The sequence below is a fragment of the Theropithecus gelada genome, chromosome 3 (assembly GCF_003255815.1).
Source record: "Theropithecus gelada isolate Dixy chromosome 3, Tgel_1.0, whole genome shotgun sequence".
Lineage (NCBI taxonomy): Eukaryota > Metazoa > Chordata > Mammalia > Primates > Cercopithecidae > Theropithecus > Theropithecus gelada.
In genome coordinates this window covers 61,702,992-61,714,474 of record NC_037670.1, presented here as the reverse complement: position 1 = coordinate 61,714,474, position 11,483 = coordinate 61,702,992, and positions in this window count along the sequence as shown.

Below are 11,483 nucleotides of genomic sequence, written 5' to 3'. Positions count from 1 at the left end.
CTACTCGGGAGGCTGAGGCAGGAGAATTGTTTGAACCAGTGAGGTGGAGGTTGCAGTGAGATGAGATCATGCCATTGAATTCCAGCCTGGGAAACAAAAGTGAAACTCCGTCTCAAAACAAACAAACAAACAAACAAACAAACAAAACAAGTATATGCTGCTAAAATATTTCCAGATCAAATGATCTGCTATTGGGGAATGACTTCAGCACAATCTGGAGCCAGGATGGCAGTGGGTTGGAAAGATTCCTATCGCTGTGAGTTGTTGAAGTTGGTAATGGGCACATGGAAGTTCATTTTTCAACTTTCTCTGTTTTTCTGTTTAAAGATGTCTATATTAAAAGTAAAACAGGCAAAAGAGAAAGAAGGAAAGGCTGATGAAGATCACAGTCACAGCCTGACTGGGACGGGACGTACAATTCAGGGACTAAAGACAAATCACAATAAACAACACAAGTGTTCACATTAAAATCTAAATAACTTATGGGATATGGATGTCATTTACCAATAGCAGGACTTACATAACTTTGTATTGGCAACAATAGGATTTATAGGAGATTATATATGATTATTATATAGGCTTATAAATGTGGAAGCAAGATTTGACTCCCTGCCCTGTTCCTTTCAAAGACTCCTGGTGTCTCCTGCTTCAACCTTCCAGGAGCTTCCGGCAGACGCCTGTCTGCACTCCTGCTCTGACGCTTGTCCCTTCTCCCATGTATGCTGGACTTGTTGTCTCTAAGTCTAGAGTGTGAATTTACTAATGTCGTCAATTAAAATGGGCTAACATCCCAATAGGAGGCACTAAGAACAGATGTTTACTGAATGTTCCTGGTAGAGAAAAGCCTGCTTGTGTTACGTGACCAAGATCTCATTAGCAGCATATTTAATAGAAGCAGCGTTTTCTTTCTTTTTTTTTTTTTTTTTGAGATGGGGTTTCACTCTTGTCGTCCAGGCTGGAGTGCAATGGGCACAATCTCAGCTCACTGCAAGCTCCGCCTCCTGAGTTCAAACATTTCTCCTTCCTCAGCCTCCCAAGTAGCTGGGATTACAGGCGCCCGCCACCACACCTGGCTCATTTTTTTGTAGTTAGTAGAGACAGGATTTCACCATGTTAGTCAGGCTGGGCTCGAACCCCTGACCTCAGGTGATCCAGCCACCTCAGCCTCCCAAAGTGCTGGGATTATAGGTGTGCATGCCACTGCACCTGCCCAAGAAACAGCATTTTCTAAGAGGTAATTAAATTGATTTCAGATGATGGACACTTGGAGCAAGGAGAATTCTTCTGAGGTTGAGAAGTACCCTTAGTCTAGGGATGACCAGTCAGTGTGACATCATGTCACATCAAATACACCCAAGTAAACTCTTGGGCATGATGATGAGGATGATGAGGCCTCCCCCAGGCAGGGTGAAGAGCAACCACTGTGAGCAGCTACTCATGTCTGCTGTGGGCACAGCACGCGCCACTCCTGCCTGATGTGACAGCTGATTAGAAACTTTTCTACAGAGGCACTAGAGCAGCATTTTTAGGTGTGGACAGAACAGGAGAGGTGTGGTCGGTATATGAGAGTGTGAGAATCGGGGTTAGAGGCCCTGGGTTGAAATCTCAGCCCTGCCCTTTATCAATTGTGTGTGGTGGGCTATCTTTCCCTCCAGGAGCACAGCTATGCGGTGAGTGGAGCAGGAAGCCAGGCATGAGGCCAGAGAGCTTTGTTAAACCTGAGAGGTGGTGATGATTAAAAGTCTGGAGAGATGATGAGCGGGTGGGAAGGTAATTTAGTGGCCAGGAGGGGAGCTGGAGGTTGGAGGAGCAGATAAAATCAGGCTCCACAAATTGCAGTGAGCCTGAAGCTGGCAGCAGAGGGCAGGGGTCCCACTCCACAGGCAAAGGCTCTGCATGACTCTCATGGGAAAAGAGTCCTTGCTGACAAGTCCTGCCTGCGTTGGCTTAGGTGGCCCATGTCCCTGGGGGTCCTGCACTGCAGCCAGGCCCAGGGCCTGAGCACCACTGAATAGTTCCTGGTCTGCAAAGTGCACATGACACCACATCAGTGTCAGAGGTGTTCTGTGAAGGCAATATAATTGTGCGTAGGCAGCACTGGGTAAGCAGCAAGGCCTGGACAAGGCTGATTGCTGTTCTCTGCATGGACCTGTGTGTTGGGTTGCGGGGGCCAGCTACCTCCAGCAGGAAAGCAGCAGAGCAGCTGTTCTGCAGAATGCAGACACCAGGACAGGCGCCTTCCACCGAAATAAGCCTTGCTGCACGCAGCTCCCCAGATATGCTTGCTTCCAACACTGGGAGAAAAAATCGCAGAAACCACTTCCATCTAGTGGTAAAGGAGGGAAAATGCAGGCCTGAACTGCAGCACTCTCCTAAGCAGGCCCAGGACTGAACCTTGCAGACCCTTCCAGGCAAGCCAGCAAATCTTATCCATCCCAACTTCCCAATGTTAAATTGTCTTCCAGATCAACAGCTTTAGTCTGCTGAAGAAATTCACCTGCCATCTACATCACAAAAAAGCTTTAGGGCAATGCAGATTCTGGGGGTCCCTGACTCAAAATAGAATTGAGCACTTTGTGGACATGAAACAAAGCTACGTGTCTAATGTTTCCCTAGGATCATGAAGCCACATTAATAATTGTCTATTCGATAAGCAATAGACAAATGAATAAATAAACCCTGAGTAGTTTTATAAAATAATGTGATAAAAATTGAAACCATGTGTCCAGTTAGGGTCCCCTTGGCCCCCCAAATCTCAAGTCCTTCTCACATTGCAAAATACAAGCATCCCTTCCCAATAGCCCGCCAAAATCCTAACTTGTTCCAGCATCAACTCTAAAGCCCAAAGTCCTAAGTCTCATCTGAGACTTGCAGGTAATGTCCATACAGCTGTGAGCCTATAAAATGAAAAACAAGTTATTTCCTTCCAAAATACAACGGTGCTGTACCATTAGGTAAACATTCCCATTCCAAAAGAGATAAATCAGCCAAAAGAAAGGGGCAACGGGCCTCATGCAGTATGAAACCCAGCAAGGCAGATATTGAATCTTAAAGCTCCAAATTAATCTTTGACACCATGTCTCACATCCTGGGCACACTGGCACAAGGCAGGGTTCCTGAGGCTTTGGGCAGCCCCTTTCCCATGGCTGTGCTGGGTGCAATGCTGTGGCTCCTCTCACATGTTGGAGTTGAGTGCTTGTGGCTTTTCCAGGCTGAGGGCGAACACTGCTGGTGGATCTACCATTCTTGGGTCTCAAGGGCAGTAGCCCTCTTCCCACAGCTCCAATAGACAATGCCCTGGTGGGGATTCTGTGTGGGGGCTCCAACCCCACATTTCTCCTCAACACCGCCCTAGTAGAAGCTCTCTGTGGGGGCTCTGCCCCTGCAACAGGCTTCTGCTTGGGCACCCAGCCTTTCTCACACATCTTCAAATCTAGGTGGAAGCTGCCAAACCTCAGCCGCCCTTTATTCTATGCTCCCGCAGGCTTAACATCATGTGGAAGCCACCAAGGCTTGAAATGTGCACCCTCTGAAACTGAGCCTGCTGTATCTGGAGCCATCTGAGCCTTAGCTGAAGCCAGAGCAAGGCAGGCCAAGGCAGAGGAGCCCAGGCCTGGCCCCCAAAGCCATTCTGTCCTGCTAGGCCTCTGGGCCTATGATGGGAGGGGCTGCCTAAAAGATTTCCACAATGCCTTCAGGACTTTTCCCCACATCATTCTGATAGTTAGCATCTGTCTCTCTTTTAGTCATGCTAATCTCTCTAGCAGGTTACCCAACAGCCTACTTTGATTGCTCTCCTAAAAACACTTTTCACTTTTTCAAAATTTCTGAATTCTTACGGTTTGCTTCCTCTGTTTTTTTTTTGAAACAGGGTCTCACTTTGTTGCCCAGACTGGAGGGCAGTGATAAGGACACGGCTCACTGCAGCCTCAACCTCCAGGGCACAAACAATTCTCCTGTCTCAGCCTCCCAAGTAGCTGGGACTACAGCGAGGTGGAGAGGCAGGTGCTGGAGAGGAGAGGGTCTAAGGCCAGGTGATGCAAAGGTCATGAAAGCACATGGGACCTTGTCCTGAGGTCAGGTGCTCATCTCCTATCTTCATGCTCCCTGAGGGCAAACTACACCCTCCTTGGCAGAAGCAGGGAGCAAGCTGAGCGGTCAAGGCAGCTAAATCTGCCAGCCACATAGACCAGCTCACAGAACTGGAGGAAAAGGTCCTCTGTGCACCTCTGTTGGGAGAGCAGAGGGCAGAGGGACTTATATTTCTTTTTTATTTTTATTTTTGAGGGCCACTGCACTCCAGCCTGGGCGACAAGAGCAAGACTCAGTCTCAAAAAACAAAAAACAAAAAATACCTCTTAAATGGTACATTCACCATAGGTATTATTTAACCTAATGGATTATTTCCACTTTATTGCAATAAATGTCTCTCCTGATGAGTACAACCCATTGACAATGAGAAATCATTAAAAGCATTTAAGCAAAGAAATGATTACATTTCCATTCCACAAAGCTCTCTGTGGCTAGAGCATGGAGAATGGATTGGAGGAAGGTGTCAGGATGGGTGTGAGAAGGCTGATCAGACGGCGAAGGTGGGAGCTTATGGTGGTACAGAGTGATGTCCCTGGGACAGAATGGAAAATTATTTAGAAAGTAGACTCTACAGGACTTGGTTTCTGATTAGAGATGGCGGTGAGGATCAAGGAGATGCTGGTTAGGACTTCCAGACAGAATGCACCTTAAACCTGATCTAGAGGTGCCCTTCCTGAGTCCTGTGCCTTACAGAGCTCCGGCCTCCACTGCCTGTGTTCCTCCACTGCCTGTGTTCCCCCACCAAGGGGTGAGGAATGCACAGAACCAAGGGAGTATGAGCATTTGAAATCCAGATTCTTATTCTGTGCCACAGTCTGTGTCCGGGATCTTGTATTTCCCTTTCCAAATGCCTCTGAGTCCATTTCCAGAGCCCGTGGGGGGGTTCTGTTCTGGTCTGTCCTCCTGAGGGGGGGGTTCTGTTCTGGTCTGTCCTCCTGAGGGTGGACGTGTCACCTGTGTGAGTGCCCCTATGTTGCAGGACTTCCTCAGTTCAGCTAAAGATAGGGTTCTTTTTCCCACAGCCATGAAAACTCAGGCTCTCAGACAATTTGAATGATAAGACAGGGGGTTTTATCGGGTGAAAATAAAGAAAAGGGGGAAACAGGAACTCTCGCAAGGCCAGAGTCCCGCTAAAGCACTTCCTGCCTGGCCATTCGAATCCCAGGTTCCACACAGGAAGAGGAGGGGCCAGGCTTCTCCCTGCTGCAAAAGTGGCGAACTTCCTCAGGCTCCACCTCAGTGGCCAGACTGGTTGGAGTTTCTCCAGGGACTCCCTTCCACCTGGCTGTCTCATTATCCCCTCTAAAGCGGTACGTCTAACTGCCCTTAGAGTAAGGATAAGGACAAAGACCGAACTTAATTGTCTCCTCTGACAGAGGGCTCTATTTTGGGGAAACAGCAGTCAGATCTCCCTGAAAGGCCTATCTAAGGGTTCCCAGAAGAAAGGGCCATCGTCAGAGGCTCCGGTTGCATGACCGTTGGGAGAATGATGGCCTGAAGGCAAGAACAGACAAACTAGGTTATTAGTAAACATGTATCAAAACAAAACAAGGAATGGGGTAAGGAGAGCTCAAAAATTCCAAGACCTTTTACCAGTTTGCACGGGGAGAGGGAGGTCAAAAGCCTGACTCGTTAAAAACGCTTTACCCTTTTGCCACTATGCTGGGCTTCTTGGTTCCCTTCCCCTGAGTCCAATCCTAAGCCAACCAGTTTAAGGTTTGGGAAACTAACTCTTTCCAGTTTGGAGGATGCATCTGAGGGAAGTGTCTCATAGTACCGAGACACAATTACCTATCGGTGAAGAGAGATCCATGGAGAAGAAAGGAAAAAAGAAGGTGCCTTTTAAAGGAGTCCCAGTCACACAGTTCTAAAGTCCAAAAAGCAGTTTGTAACCTCAAAACACTTAGCAAACCTTGCATCTGACCTGCATAGTTTAGTTCATCTATTTACATTTTAATGACCCCTGCATTTTACCCATAATCTTTAAGGCTGTTTTTATTTCTCAAAGATTAGAGTCAGGTGAATGGAAAGGTACCACAGCTTTTAACTTCCTTTAAAAAAAAAAGTGCTTGATCCAAGGACTTGTCTTTCGTTAGGCCAAATTAATTAGAGCTCTTTTTACAGACATCACACACAGTACACAATAGGCAGAAGAAAACCCAGTTGCTGTGTGGGGCCCTTTAAGAGACAGGCCTAGGAAAACATGCAGATACCCAACCTGAGAGGCTTCATTCCCTGAGGCAGGATTGCTAAACAAAGCCTTGCCTGTGAGTTATAAGCCATGCCATCAGGATATAGAAGAGGATGGAGGCTTGATTTCACAACCAAAACTCTGCAGAAAATATAAACAGTGATAGTTGTGGGGCTTGGCCTCACAAAAATGTCTTCTAAAAATAAAAATAAAAATAAAAATAAAGGTTCACTGCTGACGGGTGGAGAAGAGGAAAGAAAAAAGGTTTAAAAATACTGGAGGAAGAACTCTTATTCTTATACAACTGGTTCTTCCACCTGGAGAAAAGCTTAATTACTGTCTGATGGAGTAAAGCCCCTTGGCTGGGGAAGGAGAAGGCTCCAGTGGTGCATGGTGGAAAAGCCAGCCAGGTGGCTGTGTGGGACTCTTGGACCAGGCATCCCAGCCCCAGCAGGGAGCGGAGAGCAGTGGGGGATGCATCCCAGCCCCGGCTGGGAGGGGACAGCGGGGAGCTGCTGCTCACCCATTGGTCCTGAAAAAGGAAGGAAAAGGCCATGAAAAGGCTCGGGAATGACAGGGCACGGTGGGGACATGGTTCCCCCCACCCTCAGAAGTCCGAGAATGGGCAAACTTAGAAGCAACAGTGAGAGATTTTGAGTTCCCATTTCACTCACGGGTCTTGAGTCCCACATTAGGCATCAACAATATTGCAGGACTTTTCGTTAGTTCAGCTAAAGGCAGGGTTCTTCCCACAGTCACGAAAATTCAGGCTCGCAGACGGTTTGAATGGTTAGTAAGGCAGGGATTTATTGGGTGAAAATAAAGAAAAGGGGGAAGCAGGAACTCTCACCAGGCCAGAGTCCCTGCTAGAGTGCCTCCCACCCAGCCATTCGAATCCCAGTTTACACACAGGAAGAGAAGGGGCCAGGCTCCAAACGTGGTGAGCTTCCTGGGGCTCCACTTCAGTGGTAGGCTGGTTGGAGTTTCTCCAGGGACCCCTCCCACCTGACTGTCTCACTTGGGCCTTAGAGTTGTCCAAAGAAAGGTTGATTTCAGGGGCTGGGGCAAGAGCTTGGGCTTCCAAACTGTGTTGTCCACACAAAGGTTCACGAGTCCCCTCACCATCTGGGATGGAGCCAGGCACACTCCATCAGGGATGAAGTGAAGGGAGATAGTCCAGTCAAGGGTCAAGGCAGCTGATAAGCCAACCGTGAGACCTTGCACATCATCATGAAGGTGCATCTACAAAAGTAAGAGGATAGAACATGCATTTTATTTTTAGGTTTTTTGATTTAGGCGCTACAAATGTGGTTAAGTTAAATGGATATAGCGTGTGGTGGTAAAGTCAGAGCTTTTGATTGTAGCGGTTAAGTGATTTTTCATCCCTCACTCCCCTTCCCATTGTCCTGAATTTCCATGGGTATTCAATGCTTTGTGTCCATGTGTACAGGTGGTTCAGCTCCCACTTGCTATGTTTCTCAAACTAATCTATAGATTCTGTGCACTCCAAATAAACATTTCAGCTAGGTTTTCATTTGAAATTTACAAGCTGACCCTAAAATTCATATGAAAATGTGAGGGTCCAAAAATAGCGAAAACAGTCTTGAAGGATAAAGTTAAATAACTCATACTTCTCAATTTCACAACTTACTACAAAGCTACAGTAATCAAGACTATGTGCTACTAGCATAAGGATAGGCATATAGATCAATAGAATAGAATTGAGAATCCAGAAATCAATCCTTACATTTATAGTCAGTTGATTCATCATGATGTCAAGACAATTCACTGGAGGAAAGGATGCTTGTTTTGACAAATAGTGTTGGGACAACTGGATATCCACATGCAGAAGAATGAAGTTCAACTATTTTTTTACACCACACACAAACATTAACTCTAAATAGATCATATGCCAAAATGTAAGAACTTTTCTTTTTTACAATTAAAACTCCTAAAAAAAATAGAAATAAATCTTTGTGATTTTCATCTGGACAATGGTTTCCTAGATACTACATGAAAAGCATAGCAACAAAAGAAAAAATAGAGAAATGGAATATCTTATCAAAGTTAAAATTGTTTGTGCTCAAAGAACACAATTAAGAATGTGAAAAGGCTGGGCATGGTGACTCACACCTGTAATCCCAGTACTTTGGGAGGCCGAGGCGGGCAGATCACGAGGGCAGGAGATCAAGACCATCCTGGCCAATATGGTGAAACCCCATATCTACTAAAAATACAAAAATTAGCCGGGTGTGGTGGTGTGTGCCTATAATCCCAGCTACTCGGGAGGCTGAGGCACGAGAATCGGTTGAACCAGGGAGTCAGAAGTTGCAGTGAGCTGAGATCACACCACTGCACTCCAGCCTGGTGACAGAGTGAGACTCCGTCTCAAAAAAAAAGAGAAAAAAAATATGAAAAGACAGCCCATAGACTATGAGTAAATATTTGCAAATTATACATCTGACAAAGTACATGTGTCAAGAATATATAAAAAATTTTTACGACTAAATAAAATGACAACCTAGTTAAAACATTGAGCAGGGGATTTGAGTGGGCATTATTCCAAAGAAAATATTCAAATGGTCACTAAGCACATGAAAAGGTGATCATTATCATTAGTCATTTGGGAAATGCAAGTCAAAAGTACCATAAGATACTATCACATGCACTTGGATGCCTGAAAATATAAAAGACAGAAAATAACAATGGCTGACAAAAATGTGGAGAAATCAAAACCCTTGTGCATTGCTGGTGGGAGTATAAAATGGTGCAGCAACTTTGGAAAATAGTTTGGCAGTTCCTCAAAATGTTAGAGTTACGATATGACTGCGCAATTTTACTCGTAGGGAAGAGAAATGAAAAAATGTCACACAGCAACTTGCACATGAACCGTCATAGTAGCATTATTGGTAACAGTCACAATAGAGAAACAACTCAAATGTCCATCAACCAATGCATGCATAAACAAAATGGGATCTATTCATACAACGAAATATAATTTAACAATAAAAAAAGGAAGTATTGATATATGTTGCAACATGGGTGAATATTGAAAACATCATGCTAAAAAATATAAAACATTATGCTAAGGAAGCCGTCATGAAAGACCACATATTTTATGATTCTATTTATATGAAATGTCCAAGAGAGGCCAGTCTGTAGAGACAGCAAGTAGATGAGTGGCTGCCTAAGGCTGGGATAGGAATAGAGGTGCAGGTAGAATGTATATTAGTTTGCTAGGGTGGCCATAATGAAGTTTCACAAATTGAATGGCCTAAACAACAGAAATTTATTGTCCCCAAGTTCTGGAGGCTGGAAGTCTGAGACCGAGCTGTGGGCAGAATTGATTCCTACTGAGGGCTGTGAGGGAGAATCTGTTCCACACCTCTCTCCTAGCTTCTGGTGGTTGCTGGCAATCTCTGGCATTCATTACTCCAGTCTCTGCTTTCATCTTCACACAGTCTTCTCCCTGTATGTGTCTGTGTCCAAATTTCCCCTTTGTATAAGGTCACCAGTCATATTGGATTAGGGCCACTCTAATGACCTCATCTTAACTAATTACAACAGCAGTGGTCCTGAATTAGTCCATTCTTACATTGCTGTAAAGAAATACCTGAGGCTGGATAATTTATAAGAAAAGAAGTTTAATAGGCTCATGGTTGTGTAGGCCATACAGGGAGCATAGGGACATCTGCTTCTGGGAAGGCCTCGGAAAGCTTCTGATCATGGCACAAGGCGAAGGGGAAACAGGCATGTCACATGATGAAAGCTGGAACAAGAAAGCGAGAGAGAGTGCCGCACAGTTTTAAAAAACCAGATCTCTGAGAAATCACTCACTATTCCGAGGGCAGCACTGAGGGGATGGTGCAAAACATTCACGAGAAATCCACCCCCATGACCCAATCACCTTCCACGAGGCCCCATCTCCAACATTGGGGATTACATTTCAACATGAGATTTGGGCAGGGCAGCATCCAAACTATATCAGACCATATTTCCAAATAAGGTCACAATCTAAGGTACTGGGATTTAGGATTGCCATGTGTAAATTCTAGAAAGCTGTAATTCAACCCATAACAGAGAGTGAAAGCTGATGGTTATAGGTTCTCATTTTGCAGTGAATGAAATGTTCTAAAATTAGGTTGTACAACTCAGGATATACTAAAGACCACTGAACCATACACTTTAAGTTAGGAGTCAATGGTATATGTATTAACTATCAATAAAGCAGTTAATAATTATGTTTTTAGTGCCCCAGGGTGCTTTTACTTCTATTGTGTGATGAACTTAGCAGGATTTTAAAAAAAAATTTTATTATTTTTAAATTTTTAACTGACCAAAATTGTTTATATTTCTATTTTACAAGATGATGTTTTCCAAGAGATATAGCTTGTGATACACATTTGCCTTGATTGAAAGCAAAATCAAGCTAATTACCATAGGCACTAACTCACATACTTAGAATTTTGTTTTTGTGATGAGAGCACTTAAAATGTGCTCTCAGTGATTTTCAAGTAGGCAATACATTGTTATTAACTGTAGTCATAACCTAGTGTAATAGATCTCTTGAACTTATTCTCACTGTCTGACTGAAATTTTGTATCCTTTGGCCAACATCTCCTCAATTCTGCTGCAATTCCCTCAGCTCTTGGTCATCATGATTCTACTCTCTGCTTCTGTGAGTGTGACTTTTTAAGATTTCACATGTAAATAAAATCATGCAAGATATGCCTTTCTGGCTGGCTTATTTCACTTAACATAATAGATGAATCTGTCAATTTTCACTTAACAGGTTTATCTATGTTGTGCTGCAAATGACAGGATTCTTCTTTTTAAAGGCTGGATAGTATTCCATTGTGTATATATACCACATTTTCTTTATTCATTCATCTGCTGATGGCCACTTAGGTTAATCCCATATACTGGCCATTGTGAATGATGCTGCAATGAACGTGGAGATGCAGATCCCTCTCTGCTATGTACTGGTTTGACTTCCTTTGACTATGTGTTCAGTAGTGGGATTGCTGCATCATAGGGTAGTTCTACTTTTAGTGTTTTTCTTCTATTCCACACAGTACTGGAAGTCCTAGCCAGAGCAATTAGGCAGGAAAAAAAAAAAAGACAAAGAAAAAGAAAAAGGAAATAAAAGGCATTTAAATATCCAAATTGGAAAATAAAAGAAGTTAAATTGTCTCTGTTT